Raw genomic sequence first — 26,245 nt, forward strand, 5'->3', positions numbered from 1 at the left:
GTTATCACGATGAATCACGGGCCGCTTGGCATCGTGGCGGGCAAGTGTTCTAGCGGTTCCTAAGGACCCCCTAAAGCCAACAGCCCCTCCACAGACATAGGCAACCAGTGAGGGCGCTGGCGGTGGTTTTACTGACTTTCTGAGTTCAGGTCTTGGTTTCCTTCTCGAGACCAACACCTCTTCACGTGGGCAGCACGCAGGGTCAGCAGACGCCCGGCTGAATGTGGTTTACATTTTGTCTGTATGTGTGTAAATGGAGGAAAATGTAAATGGAGGAAAATGTATTTTTGATAAATACATTTTAAGATAAGGATTACTTTTTCAAAACACATTTCTGTTACTTACTAAGGCATGCTGAATATGTTTGACTGTTGTCTTTCATTTTATTTGTGTTTATTTGTTCATTCATTCAATACATAGCTACTCGGGCCCACATTCCAAGCACTCGGGCCCACATTCCAAGCCCTGTGTGTGCTGGGAGCCACGGGGAGAGGGGGAACAGCGCAAGGTAACGAGAGGGACAGACACTCAATGAGAGGCGAAGGGACATGCACCCCACGGGGGGTGGGAGGGGACCAGTGTCTGAGGAACCAGAGCAGGACAATGGGGCTGCTCCACAGCACAGACAGCAAGGGGTGTGCGGGGAGAGGGTGGAATGTGCATTAGGCCTGCAGGGGGTTTGGCCTTGATTCTAAGGGCAGAGTTGTTGTTTTTTATTACTGATTTCAGAGAGGAAGGGAGAAGGAGAGATAGAAACATCAATGATGAGAGAGAATCATTGATTGGCTGCTTCCTGCACGCCTGACACTGGGGATCGAGCCTGCAACTCAGGCATGCGCCCTGACCGGGAATCGAACTGTGACCTCCTGGTTCATAGGTCTATGCTCAACCACACCGCCGGGCCAAGGGCAGTGCTTTAAGTACTGATCACAGTGGCTTTTTTGCAAGCCCCCTCTGACCGCAGGGTGGGAAGGACAGAGCAGAGAGGAGGCTGCGGAGGCGTTAGTCCCAGGACGGGCAGACTGCCGCGTGGGCTGGGATGGAGCAGTGGAGATGGAGAAGGGACTGTCTTTAAGAGAGGAAGCAGAATTGATGAGCCCGGATAACTTGCGGGATGTGAGAGGCGAGAAAGAGGGAGGTGTCAGGGCTTCTCACGGGAGCCACGGAGCAGGCCACGGAGCTGTGTACTGAGAACAGGGACAGGAGAAGAAGAGCAGAGTTTTAGGACAGGCTGTGTTGAGTCGGAATTACCTGAGAGCTATCCAGTCAAGATGTCTTTCACTTTTCTTTCTCTCACAATCGAATGAAACCCGATCCCTGGGACACAAAAGGAAAACCACCCAGGACAGCAAACACGGGGAAGGCAACCAATAACAAGCACCAGGCAAGGTGGGCAAATGCTGCAGGGAGACCACATGCAATGGAAAAGCAAGAAAAGCATCTTAAAGCGGTAGGACACATACCAGGGTTCCATTTTAAAGTTTCTTTAGTAACTAAATTGGATCATGTCAAGTCACTTGGTGGCTCCACATTCCTATTGTAAGAAAACAGTAGGAACAAATACAACCCTTTCTCCCCAGAAAGGCTCTGTACTAAGGCCCCAGGCAATTTGGCTTAAATAAATAAATAAAATAAATAAATAAATAAATAAATAAAAGGCTAGCCCTCAGAACACTGTCTAAATGATTCTCTTGACTATGAAAGATACTTCTACCAACTCATTCACTTGGCAAGCGGAAACAGAACATTTTATAGTAATATGTCAATGAAAACGAGACAATTCTCAACGATACAAAGTGATCCGTCAAATGTGGCACAGCAAACCATGCCCACAGCTAAGCAGGCTGGGCTGACATCTGTGAATACATGGCTTTTCAGGTTTTGTTGTTTTGTCGGCTGGAGTGTCTGAAAAGGGTCCAAATTTCAAGTCTGTCACTAGGAGGGGAAGGATATTGGGAAATCTCACAGGGCACTCAGTCAGCCAATCACCTTACAATGGACAGTCTCCATGACTGCTGGTGTGAGGACGTCTCCATGCTGGGCAGAGGTCATTGTTAGGTCAGAGCACCTGCAACTTCAACCCAGGGAATCCTGAAATGGTTCTGCTTTGATCGTGCAAGAAAAGCTGTCCTTTTCATGAGATTATAAAAGGTTTATAGCGTACCAAAACCATATCAGGGGATGCAAATGGTTTTGACCATCCTTTGCTACCCTACAACTTTTAAACACTATTTAATCGACTGATCAATTTGGCTAAAATCCTAATGGAGGAAACGCAGGGACCAATGAACTGGACCGCAGTGAAGCCACTAGAAGGGCCTGTAAGAGTCCTAAGAAACTACAGACCCTCAGACCAATAGACGGACATTTAAATATTCATACGCCATTAAAGTGAGTAGCAAACAAACACACCACAAGCAAGATCTTATATATTTTACACTGTCAGCCTATGAATAAATTACAATAGTGTTATCGATCGCTGAAATGCTGAATGCCTAATAACGACAGGCAGGAAGATTTAGACCAAAACATAAGAATGAAACTTTCCTATTAATAACATGACACTATATTTTCTCTTCGGATACACAAGTAATAAATATAATTTCTCCAACATGGGGCTCAAGTTATACATTTATTCCTTTCCATCCATTTCATTTAAAAGAGAACTTCTATTACAGTAACCATTTGGCTAGTAGGTATGCCTAGGGGAGTAGTTAACTGGAATTTGCCTTAACCAAGGAGTTAGCCTATTTATAAATCAATACTGCCCAGGAAGATGCAGGATACCTGGATCTAAGTCAGAAAACCCTTTGGCAGGAATGCACAATTATGTGAATTGATAACAATATGCATTTTAAATAAGACCATAAACCACTTATACTATTGTATTGAACACTCTTTTTAAAAACAAACAGCCCTGACTGGTTTGGCTCAGTAGATAGAGCGTCGGCCTGCGGACTGAAGGGTCCCAGGTTCGATCCCAGTCAAGGGCATGTACCTTGGTTGCGGGCATATCCCTGGTAGGGGGTGTGCAGGAGGCAGCTGATTGATGTTTCTCTCTCATCCATGTTTCTAACTCTCTATCCCTCTCCCTTCCTCTCTGTAAAAAATCAATAAAATATATTAAAAACAAACAATCTCACAGATATCTGAGGACTGAAAATAAAAAGGATAAACATAGGAAGAGTCTTAGCCCATCCCACCCTCACATTCATGCTCATCGGAAGCCTCTTTGCCTTACACTGTACTTAGGCATTCCACGCCCTGGTGCTCTCTGGGTGACAGCTAACCTAACAGGTACACACTGTCACTTTTTAACAACTATGCCTAATTTAGTAAATGACCGAAAACCTAATCAGTCCACTACATCACTTTTTCATAACATGTGATGGCTTTGATGTATTTAGAGCAAGGTTTTTCCAGGTGTTATTGAATCTACTCAGTTTTGGGTACAATCTGAGTAGTCATCGTGGCTGAAGAGAAATAAACGCTCAAGTAGTCAGTGATCGAGTTATTTCCATTTCAGTTACTGTGACAACACCTGTGGTAAGTTCAATAAACAAAGAAACACTGAACTGATATTTACTGTGCACTTACTGTGCCAAGAACCACCTCAGCTGTTTTTCACGTATGTTGCTAATTATGTTTGTTAAATATTAATAGAAAACCTTCCAAAACCTCCTTTTGTTGGCACCATACACCCAGTTACAGGTAAGAAGAAAATGACCATACATTTAACCAACCACCTAATTATCACCTCTGGTTGGAGAAGTCTGAATGACAAAGCAACGCTTCCCACTGACCGGCCTGGAAGGGAGATGTATTTCTACCACAGAATGGATTGCATAAGAGTAGGGGGAACCCTGAACGTTTCACACATGCACCAAAGTTATGTGGTCCGGCTATTGTTTCTGTTGCGCCACCATAGGATTGAGCAGGGGATTTTAAAACCAGCAAAAATATTTATTGAATGACTGACTGACGGGCCAGCAATGTTGTCAGCAGCTCTTCTTGGCTCTGCTTGTCAGACGTCTGTAACACCCATTAAGGCCACATTTCCTCTGTAAAGCATTTAAAAAAAAAAAAAAAATAACATTCCTTGTGTCTAAGGTAGAGCGAGGGGTTAACTTCTTTTCCCCTATCAGCAGTGTAGAACCTATGTCATGTAGGTGGCCTTGCCTTTGGACTGTGGACAGTAGCTCTGGGGAGGGAGGGAGGTTAAACGGGCACACTCAGTATTCCAGCTGGGAGTGTCTGCAGGCCCAGAGCCCTTCCCAGGGCCAGTGGCAATACTGTCCCATCTCTGAGGTCCACGACCCCTAAGGGGAAATGAAGAACATCAGACGGCATCCCCAAGTGACATATCAAATGCTGCTGAGAAAAGGGTGACGCCGATAAGTTACTAAAAATCAAGTTGGTGAAGGCATGAGGACATGATTCCATCCTTGCTTTAACTAGCCTGGAACGGACACTTTTGGGTCTTCCAGTGCATCGATACCTGGAGGCTTGTAAATACTAGAGATAATCCAGGAAAGAATCTTCAGGTGAAGTCCTTGGGAGAGAAGGTTTCCCTGCACAGACCACCTGACAGCCATTACCCAGACAGGCCACTGGACATCTGGAAGGTAACCACCTCAGACCAAACCAGAGGCGACGAACACAGGACTGATTCGTCTCAAAAATGTGCTGTTCACGATAAGAACTCTGCACGTTTTCTTCGGGACACCTGGCGGTGTTTACCGATTTGCAAATCCTAAGGCCCTTGGATAAAATTTTGCCATTTCTAATTTTAGCTAAAGCCTCCTAACTCTTCTATGCTCACTTGACACTGCTCATGGGGTCTCCTCAATAATGGCTGTTCGTTTTGGGGTTGAGTTTTTATAGTAAAAAGGAGGCAGCTGAATTGGGAGGGATTTAAAGAGGACAGAAAAGGTGAAAGACATCAACTATTCCAGTCTGCAGAGAGTTTTCATTTAAAATATATTTTTATTGATATTTAGAGGGAGAGATGAAGGGAGAGGGAGATAAACATAATAAACTGACTGCCTCCTGCACACTTCCTACTGGGGATCTAGCCCGAAACCTGGGTGTGTGCCCTGACCAGGAATTGAATCAGTAACCTTTTGGTGCACAGGTTAGGGTGGGAGCTTTCATTTTTAAATGATATTTGAGATGCTGCATTTTACAGCTTATTCCTATATTGTAATTGCGTTTCCTAAGAAATGGTGAGCCATATTTCTTTTTAATTTATTATTATTCATTCCTAGTACACCGCTGTGGGATCCAAGGGAATATTTACTAAAGAAGGAGGGACCTGGAACCATTAAGAGATTCATTAGGAAAAAAAAAGAAAACAAACACAAAAAAAACCCTCAAAGTATTAAATGGGCCCATATTCAATTTAAAAAAATCAACACATTCCAAAGACAAACATGATAATCCACCACTCTTCATTATCCAGTCAGTCCTCCACTTGTGAAAATAACGAAGTGTGGTCTGTGCTCAGGAATACCAGACACCAGGAAGTGAACTAAGAGAGTAAGAATGTGGTGGCAAAGAAAAGAGTCAAAAACTAAAAACAGATCAAATACATCAGGAAATGGAAAAAACAAATAATTTTCCCTAATTTTTTTTGTAGTTCCTAAAGCAGAAATTAAATCATTTTTATTGCTAGATCAAACCGAGAAAGGAATGTAAGTAGATGGGTTGCCAATTTAAGAAAATACTCTAATATTTATTTTTTGTTTATGTGTCACCCCAACGACGACGATGATTGTGAATCCAGAGCTCCATAGACCAAGAAGGAAAGTGTCAGCTGCCCTCAGAAAGTGGCTGTCCTCTAGCTCAGCCTTGCTCATTTTAGCAGCAAGCAGTTTCTCTACGCTCTACCCGCCTGGTGATATTACGTCTCAAGAAGTAAGAGGAAACCTAAGCCTACTTATAAATACCAATACTTCCAAATCTTTACTAAGGTTCCACTGTCCTCTGTGAATAAGAATGGAAACTAACCTGTGTCATTAAATAGCTAAAACTATTAATATTCTTATTTTATAATTTCAGGAAATACTTTGTCTCAAATTTTTGCTTATAATTCGTCCAAGTCTAAAAAGTCAAGGATTTGGCCAGCGTGGCCAGCACGTCTGGCGGATCTGGGACCGAGGATTCTGCTGGCTCAGTCCACCTGTGTGGTGGGGCCAGGGTCGGGATTGCACTGATGCCGCTGGGGTGTCGGGCAGGGTAGGGGGTGAGGAGGTGGCCCAGGTGGTGGGGAAATCAGTTACATACAAGGAGACTGAGAGCATGAGTGGATGTGCAGAGGATGACGGGAGGCAGGCTTCTCACTACTGCAGAAGGAAATGGCAGCTACGGGAGGGAGAAGGCTAAAAGCAACCCCATGGTGCTGGAATGAAATGAGGGATGTCAGTGTGAACTTGTGGTATTTAATATAAATAGACAAAGAAAGAGAAACACCCACACGTGTGTCTGTGTGTGTGCGCGTGTGCGTATTTCCCCCATCCCCCCAGCTCTGTTTGCTGACAAAGTCTAAAAGCAGTAACACACCAGGAGCAACAACCACACCTACTACCCAGGTCTTGCTTTCCACATCCCACACCAAGGCTTTTTGGAGAAATGGCTGATTTCTTCACCGGGACAGGGAAGGCGCAAGATAAGCCTGGAATTGTAGTGAGCCAGAAAGTAAGGAAGTTCTCAAAGAATGACAGGGACATGGCAGAAGGATACCACAGCTAGACCCAAGGGGCTTCCACTCTCCAAACCTGGGGCAAGTAGGTCTGCTTATTTGGGAAAACTAGGAGAATGAACATCAGTGTTAACGAGTATTTATCTCTGTCCTTCGTGGGTGCGTGGACCACAGCTTTTACCTTCTAGCTGCCAAGAGACGCAGACCACAGATTAGACCAAAGCGTGGGGTTAAACTGGCATAAATCCACCGCCACAAATGCACAAACAGCTCAGCTCTGTGCTCTGTTGACAATATGGTGGCTTTTAAAAAATATGTACTATGCAGATGCCTACACATCAGCAAATATCTATACACATGGCTAATAAGGCCCTTCTCTGGATACAGTGAGGCAATGCACTTATTTATACTCTGAGCGCGTTCTTATGTCAGGGTACTAGCAATCAGATGCAGAGACAAATGGTTTTGGTTGTTAATGCATACAAAAAATATTTTTCTAAGTTGTATCCTTAATATCTACTAGAAGAAAACATTTTTTCCCCCTGAAAAATAATTTGTAAGACATGGTATCAATTAGGTTGGCTTTAAATGCTCCCTTTCCTCAAATTCTGACTAAAAGATTAATCACTTGGGGAGGGAAAAAAAAATCTTTCTCACTGTTGACAATCTGTGGTTGAGATTTAGCTTTGATTTTTAAAAAATATTTGTATATTCAAACATAAAAGTTGTAAGAACAGCATTAAAAAAAACTCCCAAATATCCTTCACTCAGATGATTTCAAACATATTTGTTAGTCTCACATGTATATGTATGCACACAATTTTATTTATGCAGATTATAATAATCTGTTTCTGAGATCAATCAACTTATTTCAGCCACAGAACTATACATCATTTTGTTCTTCAAACAATACCTAATTCAAGTTAGGAAAGGTAACTGATGGTGCTGGGATAGCTGCAGGCTTTGTTTTGTCATGGCTTTAGATTTGGTGGGTAAATCATACCACTACACAGGAGCCCAGTAATCAAACCAAGCTCTCTATGGAAGCCAGGCCACCAGATGAGTGAAGCAGAAAGGAGATAAGTCATTGTGACATGGGGACGGACAAGCACGTGCCCTACATAAAGGGAGCACCTTGTTTACAATACCTAATAGATAATTCTTATTTTGAAATGTGGGCCAAGCTGTGCCAGAACTGATTTTTCAAAAGAAGCTAGAAATTGTGGATTTTTAATTTATTGACTGATTTTAGAGAGAGTGAGGAAGGGAAGGAGGGAGGTTGAGAGGGCGAAGGGGGAGGACAGAGAACCGAGAGAGAAAGAGACACGGATTTGTTGTTCTACTTATTTATGCTTTCATTGGTTGATTCTTGCATGTGCCCTGACCTGGGATCAAATGCTCTCACTAAGTGAGCTACTCAGCCAGGACCTACAAACACTGGATTTTTAAGTGTTATTATCTTATTTTAAAAATGGGACTAATGTTTAAAAATAATAAAACTAGTTCAGGAAAAAAAAAAGGTTCATCTGTAACACACTGAAAACTACCAGTGGCCAGGTGGAATGTTAATTCTCATTAAATATCTGGTGATGACTAACAGCAAGTTCTAATACCATAAATAGGTAACAGACACTGTGTAAAACAATGACCCGACCCCAGGATCCTGGAGTCATTCTCCTGCAGAGGAAGTGAGGCCATCGAGACGACACAGTGCTCATGAAAAAGGAAGATGGAGCTGGCAAGGCTGATCCCTACCGCAAAGCAACATCTGTGAAACAGCTTTTTAAAGGAACCTGACCGAGGGCTCCCTCTCGTAAAGAAGCTGGTTCAAACACGGCAATTACCAAGAGACGGGTCAGGATTCAAAAGAACAGACTTTTCATTTGAAACTTTTAAAATTTAATTTTTAAAATCAGAGCATAGCATAAGCAGTGCCGGGGTGGGGAGGGGGGGGACCACTTTGTAAAGTATATGGTTGTCTAACCACTATGCTGTACACCTGAAACTAATATGAAATCATATTGAATGTCAACTGTAATTGGAAAAAAAAGACAAGCAAGGAAGTTCCCTTTGCAGCCAAACGCTGACCTTAAGATTTACGTCGTAAAATCAGTATTTGCGTATTACTAATTAGTACGACGAATGTTTGTTTACTTTTGGCTTATGTAGCTCAAGTCACTAATTAGATAATCAAGATACTACAATTACTCATAAAATAAGATGGATCCAATTTATATTTTTAAACATCTACCATCGCTTAATAAATCATGCAGTTGCCCCTGTGTGCTCTGCATGAGGCTCTCCTGGGCACCTCTGTCTGTCAAGCCCGAATGACCTCTCGCTCTGCTGGCCCTTGACGATGTTAACCTCTCTACAACTTGTCAATTATTCGGGTGCTGCACTGGGGATATCTCTTCTACCACCCTTTAAGCTATGGAATTCTGTATTGCTATTTAATATCTCAAGTGTTTCCACGTTTCTTTATATTCTCCAATAGTTCCTAGAACAGTGTTACTCCAAGTGGTCCACCTGCAAACTGTTGCTTGGCCGTGGTAAGTATGGAAATAGCACTTAGAAACGCTTAGGGCAATTTGACGTTACAGTGAACAGCCAAGAGCGAGACCAGTGAACTCATTTTGTTAACACTATCATGGTGAGGTGCACGCTGGTGTTAGTCATACACAGTTGGGCCATGTTATAATGCGAAATACTCAAGAACAGTTTATCAACTCTAACTCAAAAGTACATAAAAATCTCAGAAAACGTAAGCATGTATTTGTTTTTATTGCTAATGTTTACAACCATTTAAGTTTTAATAAGGTCTGTTTTCAAATTTATAGTTCAGCACTCTTAGCCACACCAGGAGAGCAAACTTTTTAGTACTTATTTTTAATCCAATTTAACTTAATGCCTAATCCTTTACAAAACAAGCTTCACAGACATTTTTTGTCCAGAAAAGACACATCTTTTCGAACGTAGCACTTACTGTGAACCAGATTATGATGATGGAAGCAGGTCCAGAGAAACCAAGACCCAAAGAGTTTGTTGTAGGTTTCACTTGGCGTTGTGATGCCCTCATAATAACTGAGTCTAGTTTTAGGGCTAAAACCTATGATGAGGTGTGTTATTGGCAGAGATGACTAATAAAACCATCAAAATGAGGCAGCATTTATACACGAAATATCAAGGAATAACCTCAAAACCAAAAGAATTCTTTGAAAGAAAAAGTACTAACTTAAAAAGTCAACATTTACAGAGAGTCGAAGCCGGTCTGGGCAGCCGGTAAGGACATCAAGGTCGGAGTTGATGCTCCAAAGAACCCTTGACCTTGGACCTGATCCTGGAAGAGCTGATCCTGTCTGAGGCTGCACGTTCTCTCTCCTGGGGCTTTAGAGACCCTTCCAGAGTCTCTAACCACAATCTCTAACCACATCCTTCTCCGGCAATATCCAACTTCAGGGATGACACTGTCCTCTGAGGGTTGGATGAGAGGTAGAAGAGCATGATTGCAAAAGTAACTTTCCACCACCACACCTAAGGGGTAAGGCTGTTTTGTTTTCTTTCCGATTAGAGTTTAAATGTATCTTTACTGTATATTTCATATAGACCCCATCTGTAAACGAGAATGCCTGGCTTTGTAAAAAGGGTGCATTAACTTGTAAAAGTGAGCCTTCGTATGTGAATGCCTAAAGAGATGAATATACTTTCTAGATACTTCTCCTAGGAGTCGGGATTGTGTCATCTGTTACTGTATTTTTTGCTGCTGTTGTTGTTACTGTATTTTTGTAGCTCACTGGGTGTTTGGCTTCCCAAAGCGATACTCGTCAGTTCACCGCTTGTTCACTATGAATGAATTGCTTATTTCTTTGCCTGCCCTTTAGCTCCAGCACATTCAGGAAAGGAGTGGTGCTGAGTAAATGGTGAATGGCATTTCCCATGTTTTAACACTGGCAACATGCAAGGCTTAACTAAATAACAGAAGGAAGTGCAAGTATAGGCAGATTTTGCTATTCTGTCTACTGTATACATATTATATATACACTAGAGGCCCGGTGCACGACATTCATGCACTGGGGGAGGAGGGGGAGTCCCTCAGCCCGGCCTGCACCCTCTTGCAGTCCGGGAACCCTCGGGGATGTCCTTAGCGCTGCTGTGGAGGCAGGAGAGGCTCCCGCCACTACCGCTGCGCTCACCAGCCATGAGCCCGGCTTCTGGATAAGCAGTGCACCCCCTGCGTTGAGCGTTTGCCCCCTGGTGGTAAGTGCACGTCATAGCAACCAGTCATTCTGCCGTTAGGTCAATTTGCATATTCGGGTTTTATTATATAGGACACACAGAGAAGAGGAATACATTAATTTTATTTAAGGAACATTATCAGCTGTACAATTCTGATTTCTCAAAATTGATTTTTTTTCCACAAAGGATTTCATGGAGTCAATTTAAACCAGGTGGAAAAAAAACACATGAAAATGAACATGCATTAATTCTACCGTCTTCATATATATTAATAGAAGGTAGAAAGTAAACTATACTGTTAAGGGTAGCCGTAGACCCACTCTCTAGAGGTCCCTCTTGTTAACAACTTCTTATGTATCTTTTCAGAAAACTTTCTGTGCCAATAGTCCATGCATGCACACTTATTTTAAAAAAATAAAATTATATATACATATATGCATACACATATAGGGTGTCCCCAAAAATGCACACACTTCGAATAATTATTAATTCCAAATGTGTCTTTCTTTTCAGATTTAACCCACTGGAATTAATAATTATTCAAAGTGTGTATACACTTTTTGGAGTTACCTTTGTATATATATACACACATACATATATCATATAATCTGATCTATACGTTGCTTTTTTTATATATATATTTTTATTGATTTTTTACAGAGAGGAAGGGAGAGGGATAGAGAGTTAGAAACATGGATCAGCTGCCTCCTGCACACCCCCTACTGGGAATGTGCCCGCAACTAAGGTACATGCCCTTGACCAGAATCAAACCTGGGACCCTTCAGTCCGCAGGCCGACGCTCTATCCACTGAGCCAAACCGGTTAGGGCTATACGTTGCTTTTTTTAATACCTTAAGTAATATGGCAAAGAGTTTGTACCCCGAACATTCCATCTATCTACTACCACACTTCAATCCCTTCTCGCAGTTAGGCAGGGCCATGTTATTAGTTATTAGGGCCACATTATTAGTTATTAGAGCCATGCTATTAGTTATTAGGGCCATGTTATAATGGGCTGTGGGACACACACACTCCTTGACCAAAACACAGAAAAGCTGGCATGCATACTGTGCTGGTATACAGGACTACTCTCCAACCAACCAAGTCACCCGCCCAGGGCAAGCCTTTAGTATGTCTTTAAATAACCTGTTCACTTACCACAATTTCCTGGGCTTGGGGGTAGAAGTATTTTAGTTTGAGAGTTTTGTTTTTTTGAAATGTAAGTTTCTATGGGCCTTTAAACAAGTAGGTCAAATACATTATTTGGCTCCGTACATTCTGAATTACTTTGAACAGGCGATGGTTACTTGACTCACACCATCCCATTGATGCCTTGGCACACACACAGTGGTTGAAGAGATGGGTTCACCAGAGATAGTGGGTTCCTTCAGAAGAAAGGGGGAAGGCTGTTGACCCTGACAGGCCATCAACGAGGAGGAGTGCTCACCTGGCCGGCGTGGCTCAGTGGTTGAGCGTCGACCTGTGAACCAGGAGGTCACAGTTCGATTCCGGTCAGGGCACATGCCCAGGTTGTGGGCTCGATCCCCACTGTGGGCCATGCAGAAGGCAGCCGATCAATGATTCTCTCTCATCACTGATATTTCTATCTCTTTCTCCCTCTCCCTTCCTCTCTGAAATCAATAAAAGTATTTAAAGAAAAAAAAAAAAAGGAACAGGAGGGCTCAAAGGAGACTGGGAAATAGCATCAGAATAAGAAACGGGCAGGGGCGGGACTTCTGAGGGGAAACGAGCATCGTTCTTAAGGTTGGACATTTCTTCCAACTGCCCTTGAACTATTTCCACTGGGATGTCTCACAGGCATTTCAGACGCAACCTGTGTAACATTTAACTCAATTAACCCCCCACCTATTAACCCTACTCATCCTGTTGTCGTCCTCACATCCAGGAAGGGCTATCTACTTAGCCAAGAAGAGGCTAGAAACCAAATGAGGCTCTTCTTCCAGGCCCCTCCACCCGGTCCCTGAGGATGCCTCGGCTGCATCTCTCCCATCCACCCCCTCTGCTTCGGCCCCGCTCCTCGGTCTGACTTGATCTTCTACAGTACCCACTACCTAGCTTTCCTGACTTCTGTGGGACTCCCAACTCTTCTTCATTGTTTATTTTTTTACTTCTAATTGTGAAATAGTTCTTTTTTCATTTTTATTTACTATTGAATTTATTGGGGTTACAGTGGTTAATGAAATTACGTAGGTTGAAGGTGTACAATTCTATAATACGTCATCTGTATATTGGAGTGTGTTTCACCACCCCAAGTCATGTCTCTTTCTAACACCCTTTATTCCTCCTCTGCCTTCTCCTGCCTCCCTCACCCCCATTTCCTTCTGGTAAAGACCATACTGTTGTCTGGCTACAAGGTTTTTTTTTTTTTCTTAATCCTTTCACCTTTTTCACCAGCCACCACCCCTTGCCCCCCGGCCCTCTGACAGCTGTGAGTCTGATTTCACTTATATGTGGAATCTAATGAACAAAAGAATTGTGAAATATTTCAAATACTGCAGCAGACACTGTATGCCCTCTACCCAAAGTCATCCCCCAACCCTCCTTCTTTGCCAGCAGACCTCTGATTCTGCTCAGGTGTTCACTCTCCCCCAGCACATACACACAGTCATTTACTCAGGAATGGACGCTGGCTAGTCTAAGCTAAGATTGGGAATTCTAGTCTCCTTGATCAGATTAAGACAGTTTCCTAGATCTGTGTGAAGATGTGGGGGAGGGGGACGGGGACGGGGGAGGATTCTTTAAGGGAGCTGCTATATGCACACGTTGCCTTAATTTTTGTCTTGAGGTGAGGGGAGCCAGCCTAAAAGGACAAGTCAAAAATGCTGAGGGGATGGGAAGGAGCTGGGTCCTTAAGGAGACACAACTGAGCAAATGGATTACGAAACCTCAGATCCACCCTACCTTTGGGCTTCTTGTTACCAGAGATAATTTTCTTTGTTGTTTAAGCCACTTTTATTTGGGTTTTCTGCTACTTGTAGCCAAAGCATTCTGCTGCCGAGAGAAGCTGATAAGCTTAGTGTTGAATACTGAGTTTGAGTTTACGGTGGACATCCAAGCAGAAACACAATCACAGAGCAGGTCAGAGGAGAGGAGTGCAGAGATGCGGGACTCGGCACCGAAGTGACCTGCAGAGTCAGCTGAAGTCACCAGGTATGACCATGACTACTTGATGGCTAACACTTACTCAGCGCCCTTCACGTGCTACGCACCATTCCAAACGTATTAAAAGAATTAGCTCCTTTATCCTCACAGCTTTAACAGTTTCCAATCCCAGTTTACACATGGCAGGAAGGAGGACTACGGAGGTTTAGTAACTTGACAAAGGTTACCCACGGTTTAAACCCTGCAGGCTGACAATAGAGTAAACACTATGTTTTGTTACCAAATGCTTACATCATAGGCAAAGTAAACAGTGGGGCCATAAATTGCAATATTCAGAGAAGTAAAGGCAAACTAAAATTCCTAAAGGGAAAAAATAAAGGAGCAGCCCTGGCTGGTGTGGCTCAGTGTGTTGGGCATCATCCCATACACCAAAAGGCTGCCAGTTCGATCCCTGGTCAGGGCACATGTCCATGTTGCGGGCTTGATCCCTGGTAGGGTATGCAGGAGGCAGCCAATCGATGTTTCGCTTTCACATTGATGCTTCCCCGCCTCTCTCTCTCTAATCTTTCCTCTCTAAATATCAATTAAAACATGTTTTTAACAACAAAAAAATAAAGGATCAGCTTCAATTGAGGAAAAGAACGAGGCATAATAGTAATAAAGTCTGACACTCACGGAGCCGGAGAGACAACTAGAGGGCTGGGCAGGGGAGAGACCCTGACCCTGAGACAGCGGGCAGATTCTGCGCTGGACAAGGGATGGGGCTGCAGAAGCGCCGGCAGAGGTGGATACCAACTTCGCCCGCTTCAGTTTTGCTTAGGAGCAGTATGCTCTAATAGTGCATTTAGCTTCCTGCTCTTAACAAGATACTAAGTCACCCACAGATAGGAAAATACTACTTATTGAGTACAGACAAAATGCCAAACGCTAGGCTAGGTTGGAACTTTATATGTATGTTATGACATCTACTCTTCATAATAACCTTAACCATCACTGCGACATTATCTTCTCATGAACAATTTCACCAGGCAAATATAACTTCTAAGCATGCACTCTTTCACACCCACCAGCAAGTCCTGTTAGTTCTTCAACCTTTAAACTATATCCAGAACTCAGTCATTTCTCCTGTAAATGGCTGTCAGCACAGACCATTTCTCAATATTTGGAAAGATATCCTGGTAATGACCTTAGTCTTCCTCTGAATATCCTCAAATATCACTTCACAGACAAAATTAAAAAGACTGGGTTCTGACACATCCAGCTACTACTCACTGTCCAGGACGTGTCTGTCATGCCAGGCGCTGTGCTAAAGCAGTGATTGCCAACCCTCTTCATTCCATGGTTAACATTAACTAATCACACCAAAAAAAAATCATTTGCTGATCTGACTGAATATATTTTTTTGCTGAAAAAAATTGGTATAATTTTCATTTATTCACACTGGATGGCTATTATTGTGTTGGCTGTTGTTTTTTAATTTTTTTATTTGACAATCTAAAGGAAAAGAGGTCATTGCCCCTGACTAAATAGGTATTGCATGTTTTAAAATTCTTGCAGCTCACCAGCTGAAAATTGCTGTGCTGGTAACCAATATATAATCACTAGTGGCCCGGTGCATGAATTCGTGCACATTGAAAGGCAATTAATTAGAAGAAATATTTTAACATCACTGCTCGCCCTTTCTCTATAATAGAAGTGTCAACCGAATTCACAATCGACAAGGACAGATCGAAACACACGCGTGCGATTGGCACCAGTGAGAGCTTTATATGTATTGCGCATGTTCGAGTCAACTTAGCCTTTTATAGATATAGAATAAAATTGTTTAATTAGGCCTGCTTTCTGATTTAGCTAAACTTTTTCCAGCCCAGAGAAGCACCCCAACTTCTCTTTCAGGTAACTGTCAGCAACACAGCAGTAAATATCAACACAAAGCAGATTATTATTGTAGATCATGCAAGCAGAATGAAGGGTAAAATATTCAACTGTAGCAGTGTTTGACTATATTCTGTGCAGTGAGAAAACCTGAAGTCATTTTCAAGTTCAACCATTTCTTACTTCTTTTCAGTTGGGTCAAGTTTCTAAGCTTTCTAAATCTCCGTTTTCTGGCTAATGAAAATAGGATTCCAACAAGTCTCCTATCTACCTACTCCAGGACTTCTGTGAGGATCAAATGAGATGAGGCACGGGAAAACACTTCACAGGCATTTGGTTACAGTTCTAAAAAGCCCAGTTCCTGGGCTAAAGAAACTGCAAGGGGCTGGTCGCTAGGGAGAGGAAGCTGGGTGTTGCTACATCATTACCAGAGAGACACTTAGCATATTAGCCTTTTATATATATACTAGTGGCCTGGTGCAAGAAATTCGTGCATGGGGGGAGGTGGTATCCCTCAGCCCGGCTGCACTCTCTCCAATCTGGGACATCCCCCTTACAATCTGGGACTGCTAGCTCCTAACTGCTCACATGCCTGCCTGCCTGATCACCCCTAACTGCCCCCGCCCTGCCGACCTGATCACCCCCAACTGTCCCCTCTGCCGGCCTGATATCACCCCCAATGACCCTCCCCTGCCAGCCTGATTGTCCCTAACCGCCTCTGCCTCGGCCTTGCCACCATGGCTTTATCCAGAAGGTCTCCCAGAAGGTCTCCCGGTCTAATTAGCATATCACCCTTTTATTAGTATAGATAGATGGTCTGAGATCCTTCTGAACAGCCCACTGGGAGGTACAGACAAGCAATCAGGAAGATACAGCACAACAGCCTCTGTGATAAGGAAGTGCAGGGCGACACTGGAGTACAAATCAAGGTCAGCTGACCAGACCTGAGGGAGCTGAGAGGTGGGAAAGAGGCATACTCCACAGCTGGAACAAAGATTGAGGAGCTGAAGGAAGAGTAAGGTGTCTTTAAAGAAAGGTTCAGTGAGGCTGGAGAACAGAGCACAGAAAAGACAGTGCAGGTGAAGGGAAGACATGATAGAAAATAGAGGCATTCCTCGTTGATGATGCAGGGTCTTGCGAGCCACTTGAAGAAGTTTAGGCTTTATGCCAAAAGCAAGGGAGAGTCAGGGGAGGATTTCAAAGCAAAGGCATGAGGTGTTGAGTTCTGCGTTTTGGAAAGTGCGTTCTGGCTACAGCATGGAAGGATTAAGACTGGAGCCAGGGAGACCCATTAGGAGACAGCTGCATCCATGGAACCCTTAGCAGACACCTCAACTGGAAACGGTGACAGTCAGATTCAAAAGCGATTAAGGAGACTGAATTTACCTCATTTGGTGACTGACCCGGTGAGGCTGGAGATGATGTACAGAAAGATGAATCGAGGACAACTAGATCTCTGGCACGGGCACGAGGCGGCAGGCCGAGCACAGAGCCGCTTGTACATGTTGGTAAATTTCTCAAAGCAGCCACACTTTTTCGAAAAGCAACCTGCCAGAGTCTTGGTCAGCCCCATAAAAAATACCTTTGTGTTGACATTTTAAATTTATTCCTTCTCTTTTCCCTACTGCACTTCTAAATAAGAGTAAATGCTCTCTGGATTGGTAAACACAGAATGTGGCCTTATAAAACGGTGTGGGAGGAAGAAGGATAAACAAAGGGCCTACTTAACTGGAGTAGCTATTAGCTGGCTGTTGGCTGTTGTCGGGAAGAGCCAAGTAACTTGGAATGATGAAAGCAAGACAAAGGATTAGCGGACTATTTCAAATGAAATCATTGTTTCTTCTAAGTGGGACACATGACCAATTAAGACGCACGTTAATCATTCTTGAAAATTTAAATATTTACTCTGGAATTGCTATTTTAGCGAGTAAATGCTGCTTTTGGGGTCACGCTCCTTGCAATAACAAACTCCAAACGTTCAGTGGCTGAACGCGAGACGTGTTGTTTGTTACTCACACATTAGTCCAAGACAAATGTTTCTGGGGGAGGGAGGGAGCCTTTGTTCCAGACAGTCATTTAGTGACCAGCCTGACAGAAACTCTTCCATCTGCAACACACGACTTCCTGGTTACCTCGGCCACTGATAACCAGCCAGCAAAAGGGGGCTGAGGGTGGAGGATCACACGTGGGAGGCTTTTCTGAGCTAGACCTGGGAGTGGCTAGACTTCAGAAATTCCACTGGCAAGTCCTCAGTTATATAACACAGAGAGCTTCAAGGAAGTGTGTGCCCACCAGAGAGAGGAAGCAAGTTTTGGTGAGTAGTTAGCAGTCTCTGTTATACGTGGGAAATTCTAAGGGCAACATATATAACTTACTCATCTTTGCAAAGCCTAACTGTATCGCTAAGAAAACAGGAATTAAAATACTCAAATGTAATTCTGTTGAAAAACATAACTTATGAAAAATAATGCCTTGTAAGAGATCTATTTTATGGATAAACTAGTGTGAAAAGGTTAATTGTAGAATATATAAACTGAAGGAATGTAAAAAAAAAAAATTGAAGCTTTCTAAAATCTTGATTTAGAGAAGTTGTGCATTTCAACCTGGATTTTCCTTATTCACCAGGAAAATACCAAAAATATTATGAAGAAACCATTCCAAACTTGTGGCTCAATAAGAACCATGAATACTATTTCTAAAGTACTACAAAATCCCCGCGTTAGTGGATAGTAATTACTCACATGTTTTAAATTTTCATCTGTTAGCTGTTACTCTCATAATTTTTATATAAAGCATAGTTATTATTTCAGGTAGTTCAAGCTCAGGGAGACAAATAAGATCCAAACATGGAGATTTTCCCCAGGAACCAACCTCCATATTTGTAATTTGTGTCTCTGAATGTATAAACCAAGAGAGAGTTCTCAATTTATTAATCAGGATAATAGTAGGTTGTGCTGTGGTAACAAATAAGCCACTGAACTCTTGATGGCTAACACACAAAGGTTTGTTTCTTGCTCATGTAAGTTCAATCCTGGCCAGGTAGTCCTCCTCCAATTTGTAGATTTGCCAACTACAACATGTGGCCCACGAGGTGCCACGGCAAAGGAGAAAGAAATGGAGAGAGCACAACAGTTCTTAACTACCACGGCCCCAAAGTGACACATATCACTTCTGCTCAGAGTTCACTGGCCAGTACTAGTCATGTGGTCCCAAGATGGCCAGCTAGGCTAGGACATGTGGAGGAGTGCATACAAGGCTCTCCCATGATTATGGTCTGGCTTAACTGGTACAGACCATAAATCCCAGTTCTTAGCTACATTTCCTACTCTACATTTAAAAGTTGGATTTTGGCATACAAATTAGCTTCCTGTAATGTTTCCTAGTACCAGTGAAACAGATAATAAAAATGATCAAATTAAACTTCTGGGCTTGCAAACCTAAACAAATCCTTTATCCTTGGTGACAATTAACATGATCTGAGGCCCTATGGGAAGCAGTCAGTTGATTCCTCTGAACATCTCTTAGCCACAACACCCTAAACAAGGAATCCATCCGTCAATAATATTGGTTGCGGATGTCTATGTGTCTAGCGTGATGCCTGACACTAAGGAAATAGCATGAAAAAGACATGTGTGGTTCCTGCCCGGACAGAACTTATAGTTAAGTAAGGGACATGGCTTTTTAAAAAAATTACCAACCACCCTATTATTACAATCCACATAAACTGGAGACATGAAGGAGAGGGGAATGCTAACATGGCACTTTAAGACTTCACTGGTTTAGGGAAGGTTGCTGAGACAAAAGTAGGGCCCTGAAGGATAAGAAAGGATTAGGCCTAACTGGTTTGGCTCAGTAGATAGAGCGATGGCTTGTGGACTGAAGGGTCCCAGGTTCGATTCTGGTCAAGGGCATGTACCTTGGTTGCGGGCACATCCCCAGTAGGGAGTGTGCAGGAAGCAGCTGATTGATGTTTCTGACTCTCTATCCCTCTCCCTTCCTCTCTGTAAAAAATCAATAAAATATTTTTAAAAAAAGAAAAGAAAGAAAGGGTTAGATAAGGTGAAAAGGTAGGGTTAAGAATGTTTCAGACCAAGGGAATGGGACAGGCTGTGGTGAGAAGGACTGGAAACAGTTCAATATTAATTATTACTTCTGGTCTTGAGCTTTGAAATAGTTTTAATAATTCTTTCAGTTTCTCTCCACTTGACTGCTATAACACTATTAAAACTGAATTTTAAAGAATTCAATTTGATGCTAACCAACCAGGTGTGTAATAGGCTGCAATTCTATTTTTTGTTAATCTTCACCTGAGGATATTTTTCCATTGATTTTTTTTAGGGAGAGTGGAAGAGAGAGGGAAAGACAGAAACATTGATGTGAGAGAAACACATTGGTTGGTTGCCTCCTGCACAAGCCCCAACCAAGGTACATGCCTTTGACTGGAATCGAACCCGGGACCCTTTGGTCCACAAGCCAATGCTCTATCCACTGAGCCCACTGAGCCAAACAGGCTAAGGCTAGACTGCAATTCTTTAACAATGTCCTCAAATATTAGGGGAGGGAAGAAAATTGAATATAACTTTCCTTTGAAAAATATGCTATTTATTTGCAATTAGTGAACCATGAGTTAGTTCTTTGTTTTACTTTTTTTTTTTAATTTAAAAAGTGGTCTACATTGTGTAAGATGGATGCTCAATGCAATTGTAGATATTGCAGAAAATTAATTCCTGGGTGTAACATTAAATTTAAAATTCAATACCAAAACCTGAATCCGTCTTTATTCCAAAACAGAATTTAGTCTTTCTTCTTCAAATACAATATACTTTCATTTGTGGGAATTTTTAAAAATAACTTTTAAAACTAGCATTTTTAGCCTAAAAGAGGAAGGACACATGGAAAGAGAAGCCACATCGTGAAAACTTTTTGGATAGAAAAAATTATCATAATTCATCTGTGTAACTTATGGAAGTAACTTTGTGCCTCAGTTATCTATTTAATGAGGAACTAGTCTAGAATAATCTCTAAATTCCCGTCCGGGTCAACCTCTGTGATTCCAAATGCACATGGTATTTCTTATACCCCCAAATGCCCACCTGTCAAACTTATGCATAATTCTGTCCAAAACAATCACCTAATAATAAAACACACATTATTGTATTTTGTCAGTTTATACCATACATGTACATATACACAATATGTGTACACTGGCACAATTTACATAATAATTGATAATACACTGCAAACCAAGATTTCCATGGTGCATGGAAATGTCTAGGAAACATGAAAAATCAATACGGGCCTATGACAAATCATACAGTCTATGAGAACAAACATACCTGAAAATTATTCATCTAGGTAGTGAAGCAGAAGACAATTGTGACATTATTTAAAGTTAAATATTGATATAGTGTTGCAAATAAAATAAAAACCATATTCATCTGCTAAGTACTTCACAGTAATGTTATAAAAATGCAGGGAAAAAATCTATAAAACTTTTTGTAGTCCCAGAAGGTAGAGGGGCTGAAGTGTCTTTATTCTGCTGTGGAACAGGAAAACAGTTATTATTTAATCGTTTAACAACTAAACAACTCGGAACAAGAACATATTTCCACCTCTCTGCATTGTAGTCATAAAATGTATAGACATTTAATGCGTTTTGAAGCTAATATTTTATACTATAAAATGCCTGCAGTTTTAAAAACTGATCTCCTCAGCTAAACACAGGAGTTATCCATTTCAAGGAAAGTAAGCCTTCTCAGCTCTAAAAGCCTATAAAGTTACAACTTAAGTTTGAAAACTTTAAAAAAGTTAACCAAAGTAAAAGAGAGTTCTAATAGGAGGCCGGTGTTACTTCTCCCTTGCTGTTTCTCCATTTTCAAGTAGTATAATAACAATCCACATTTACTGAGCGTTCCGATGCCAGGCAATACTATGTCATGAGATTACTTTTAATCCTCACCACAATCCAATGTATCACATACTTCTTTATATTCCAGATAAAGAAACCAAGACTTCAAGAGGGAGTGAGTTCTTGCCCAAGGTCACTCAAGTATTAAACACAACCGCTGAGGTTCACCCAAGCTGTCTACTTCTACAGCCGGTGCTCTTCACCACTCCTCCCTCCTGCAGATACTCTGTCAACAACTATTATTTATGCCACCGACCAACTGTGGATCCACCCACCCCAGCAGCACCAGGCTGCGGTTCCATGGGACAGCCTCTGTACGGAAGGCATGTTGGCTAAATATCCAACAGCAGTTCCAACTCAGTGGGAAGCGTTGTAATTGGTTGTTATTACTCTGCCATGGAGGCAGATATTCAATGGAGTCAAGACCTTTCTAGCTCAAAGATCAAAAAGCAAAGCTCACACACACCTGGCCCTCTTTCCAAGAAAGCATGTTGAAAGAAAGACCACGTTGAGGGGAAGAAATAGAAAATCAAAGGCTCCCTCTTTTCTAGCCTGAGTTTTGGAGGCCATGGAGGCATGACACCATATGCTTTGTAGTCAGAAAGACCTGGGTGCTAATCCTAGTTCCACCATGTGCAGTATCTTTGATCTCGGGTAAGGAGTTAGTCTCTCTAAGCCCATTTTCTCACCTGTAAAGTCAGGGTATTATACCACATAAGGTGCTTGTGAGTACTAACGAGATAGAGTATGCAATATTGATACTAGGGGTGAGGGGTGGGGACAGGTCCAGTTTCCTTTATTTCTGAAAAGAAAAAAAAATCGTGGGACAAGAAAAATGTTTAAGCCTTTCCAGCTATAAAATCTTGCAAAGCCCTTTCTGCCTCATTTTCAGTTCGAAACATAAGGGACTGACCAAAATAAAAAAGAATTCCGCTGGAGAGGTTGCTTTTTCCTTAAACTGGAATATTTTTTAAAAATCGGATAGGCCTGGGAGGTGTTCGACCAACAGAAAAGGAAGCCAGCAGTCACTGAAGCCGCGGCAGTGGGCCATTTGCTTTACTCTGAAAGCACCGGCTGCTGATAGGATCGCATCGCAGGAAAATGTCAGGGTGTTGGCTGAAAGAAATCTGCAGGGACACAGCGACAATTCCTCATCATGTAAACGTCAGCTTCATCACTGGTTCTGTCTGGCTAATTTGGCCGCCAGATGTGAGGGCTTCGCCAGCTTGGTTAGGTCCAGGGAAGTGGGGAGATAAGCAGGGATCTGGGAGGAGTTCTGGGGAAGAAACTGCTGGCCCTGGGCTGGGACCCGAGGCACTGCCTCAGGCTTCTGTTCCTCCCTCCTCCTTCAGGCCTTTCTCCTCCCGTTATGAAAGGGCTGCCTCTGCTTGGATGAGTTTCTGTCCTTTCAGAAATCTCATTGCACATGGTTTTGCTGCTTTCAACCTTGATTTTGTGTGTGCTCACATATATGCACATGAACTTTGCTGCGGGGAAGTGTCCATACTTCCATCAGATTCCTCAGGGAAACAATGACCCCCCCACCCCCACCCCAAAGGAGTAAGAACCACTGCTGTTCTATCTCAGTACCTTCCCGCTTTAGTTTCTATTGGGAACTCTCACAGTCATTCAGCTTCCTAATTCCCAACTCCCAATAGAAGAGTAACAATAATGCTACCATTGACGGAGCTTTGCGTGGGAGTCAGACACTGTTGGAAAGACTTTATGTAGATTAACTATGTTTTGATTCTCAAAACAACATTATAAAGGATCTACTATTTTACAGAAAGCAAACTGGGGCATAGTGAACCTTGAGTAACTTGCTTAAAGTTACACAACCAGTAACTGACTGGGCTTGAATTTAACTAGACAATGTACATAGTGGTTAAAACGGGTTGAGTTAAACTTTCTGAATCAAGCCACAGGTTGTTGGTAAAACCATAGGTTGGCTGTCTGGATCAAGCCCTGGCCCAGCTGTAGCGGGGTGAGGGTGGAGGCGGACAGGGGGATCAGATGGTTTAAAATACAGCCACTCCTCAGTGAGCCCACAGCAGGGTGGTTTCTCTTAAAAAGGTTGTAGGTGGTGGGCAGGCATACTTAATAATTAATTTTTTAATATAACCATGACTTTAATTATTTATCTTCTACGTATATTTCAAAAAAATCAACAAGTAACTAATAATTAACTAAAACTTATGTTTAAGAAATACAAGTAAGAAAAGTAAGGGGTGGCCAGGAGCCTGTCAGCTGAAGAAAACTAAATCACCCACATACATAAACATACACAAAGTCAGACAGACAACCCTGATGGATGTGAGGCTTCCCTATGGATCCAGGGAGATCCAGTCCTGGCTTACAACTGAACTTTCACAGACAGCTCGAAACTCCAACCACCAGCCATGTTAGTTTATTCCCCCAGTCCTTAGCCCACACTAACAGCATGTTAGGGAGAAACTCCTCTTACTTATGAACAAATACAGGATTATTTTTTAAAAAATGACTGCAGAGAGAGAATGAATGAGACTGAATACGGGAAATAAAAAAAGAATATATATCAAGATAAATTTGCCAGCCCAGATAAAAATTATGCCCCAAAACATAGAAAGATGAAGACACTCCAAAATATAATTCAAGAAGTCATTTTAAATTGTCTTAATGAAGGGCTACACTAGAAATATCCCATATTTGTTCTAAGGTAAACTGATAGAGATGAATGAACACCCAGATATATCCTAGTGAAGTTACTGAGCTTCAAAAATAAAACAATATCCCCCAAATGAATTCCATGACCATTAAGAAAAAAATAACTCAAGCCACATCCACCTTAAGAGAAAAACGAGGCTAGCCTTAGACTTTCAGGTATATTCAACCTCAGAAAACAGCACAGAAATGTTGACAAGGAAAAGAAAGTACAACTGAAGAATTTTATACCCAAATCATCACTTTAGAATAAAAACATCAGGTGTGTTTTGAAAATGTGCAAGAATGGAAATGGCACAGCTCACATGCGCCCATGGAGAAACCCATGGAGGAATAACATCAACCAAGGGACGAAGGGAGAAGCTGTAGCACAAGGGTTGTGGGAAAATGCTGGAGAGCATTTGCTCTCATTGAAGGACAGAATAAAAAGGTTACAAGGTAAGGGACAATCTATACCAGACATAATAGCATAAGTAGCACAATTCAGGAAGTGGAGGAAGAAAAAAGGTAGAAGTTCATTTAAATGTTCTGACTTCCTCATCTTCCATAATGAGGGTCCGTAGATACTGTCTACAGTTTCCATTCTAAGTTACGAATGAATTGGTGTTACTTAAGGGTATAAAAGTAAATTTGTGCCCAGCATAGCTAACTATACAAGAATATCCTTTTACCTTTTCTTCTTTACTAACAGAACCCCAATTTGGCTCAGGGAAGCAATGTGCCCAGCCAGGGGTGAGAGCCAGGGGTGAGAACCAGGGGTGACAGCCAGGGGTGATGATGTGGCACAGTTCTGGTCAGTACAATGCAAGTTGAAGGTGCGAAGGCAAGCTTTGCTTCCCCAATACAGGCATCTCTTTTCCTTTTCCTCTTTTTTTCTTCCTGTCTAGAATGCAGATGAGAGGTTGGCGGTGGAGCAACCATCATATGACCAGAAGACAGGCATGAGCTGCCATGCCACAAGCCAAGGATAGTCAAGGCCCAGGGGCATGACTACTGATCTCTGTCCTTTTCATTTTATGAGGACATATCCCCTATTTGGTTAAGTCAATGATGTTGGAGTTCTATTCCACAGAAAACAAACAAAAACCCATAATCCCAACTGAAGTATCACTAGAAAAATTAATAACAGTAACATAACTAATCAAAAATTGGATGATGAAAGGCACAAGGGGTATGTAAAGTTATAGTTATAAAGGTAACTACTAGGGGCAAAAAAACCCTAAAAACTAAATGTAAGTGTTCAAATTATCAGAAGGAAAATACACATAAAACAAAGCAATTCAAAAACTGAACACAGAGTAAAAATTAAGACGAATTAAAGCCTCCCCCCCACCAAACTCCCACAAAACAGGACAGAACTAAGACTAAACGTATCTGTCATATCAATATATTGTGATTTAAACTCATTAAATTGTGTGCCGAATATGAGACACATCTGGAAAAAAGCCACTCTGAAAGTTGACATCAATTCTCCCCAAACTGAACTTACATAAACTGAATGCAGTCACCCTAGAAATCTTAGGGAACTTTCATTTTGGAAATCGAGAGGCTGGTGTTCAAGTTCAACTTCAGCAAAGTGAAGAACAATGGAGAGATTTTTGGCCTTTCACACAGCAAAACACAACACAAAGGGTCAGCAATCACCGTTCTAAATATAGCAGTCACAGTAAGACCAACAGTCTACTGTTTGTCCAGTGCTTGGC

The 26,245-nt window shown here is 42.1% G+C and overlaps 1 protein-coding gene and 1 long non-coding RNA gene across 8 annotated transcripts in view; both read right to left on the reverse strand.

Moving 5' to 3' along the window:
- The window catches only part of MYO1D (myosin ID), a 256,790-nt gene that overhangs the window by 181,290 nt on the left and 49,255 nt on the right, over window positions 1-26,245 (reverse strand). The gene's annotated exons all lie outside the window — the stretch shown is intronic.
- On the reverse strand, window positions 9,454-10,946 carry LOC111828141. The gene is made up of 2 exons (XR_002831932.1): window positions 10,894-10,946; window positions 9,454-10,174 (listed from the first exon to the last, which is right to left on the reverse strand). It is a non-coding gene; the product is annotated as an uncharacterized LOC111828141 (long non-coding RNA).

This window comes from Myotis lucifugus, unplaced genomic scaffold, assembly GCF_000147115.1.
Source record: "Myotis lucifugus unplaced genomic scaffold, Myoluc2.0 scaffold_287, whole genome shotgun sequence".
Classification (NCBI taxonomy): Eukaryota; Metazoa; Chordata; class Mammalia; order Chiroptera; family Vespertilionidae; genus Myotis; species Myotis lucifugus.